Here is an 830-nt window from a genome sequence, read left to right on the forward strand (position 1 = left end):
AGCATTTGACTGTGAGCAAGAGTCACTGTGGCCTTGTTCGGCCTGCCAGCTGACACATATTCAAAGTGTTTGTGTGCAGCTGTAATTTTAGTGAAGGTACATGTAGAACTCCAATCAATTGTGTCTCGATAAAGACAGATCATGGCTGATCTTATAATTTCATTTCATTTGTAACATTTAGAGGTGTGTCTCACTGAGTAACACCCATGACCTGCAATAGATGCATACATACCACGTAATATATATGCATAGTTGTTTGTACCATTCATAGCCTTATATGTCAATCTATATTTGAGCCAGTGTAGGGCATCACTCATGCAGAATAATTACTGCATTCTGCGCTTCTATGCAACTATAATTGAACTTGTACAACAAAAGGTCAAGATTGCAGAAATCTTGCAAAACCTAAGTGAACCCATCATTTTCCTTTCTTGTTTTTCATGAGCTCTGTGAATTTTCTTTATACAGTGACACATTCCCTTTGGGGAAACAATAAAGCGTCAAATTAGGTTAACAGTTCTGAATCTTAGCGAAAGACAGCCTGTACTTTAAACTGAGCGAAGAGTGAGGGTTACAGACAAGCACAGAATGTAGTCGAGTTGTAGTTCAGACAGTGATCAGAGCATCAGACCGAGATTGTTGTTGTTGTTGCTCTGTGCGTGCTGACCCAGCTAACCACTCTGTGGGACAAACAGGAAGCCATTTATCCAAGGCCAAGTTCCCTGAAAGCTTTCTAGTGCAGCTCCAAGATTGCCTTTGTTCTTTTGCGAGCCGAGAGACGATGATTTTAGGATTAAATTGATATTTGGAAAGTGAGCCTGGGCCAGTTA

Source organism: Morone saxatilis, unplaced genomic scaffold, assembly GCF_004916995.1.
Source record: "Morone saxatilis isolate NCDOM2014 unplaced genomic scaffold, NCSU_SB_2.0 Contig23, whole genome shotgun sequence".
Lineage (NCBI taxonomy): Eukaryota > Metazoa > Chordata > Actinopteri > Moronidae > Morone > Morone saxatilis.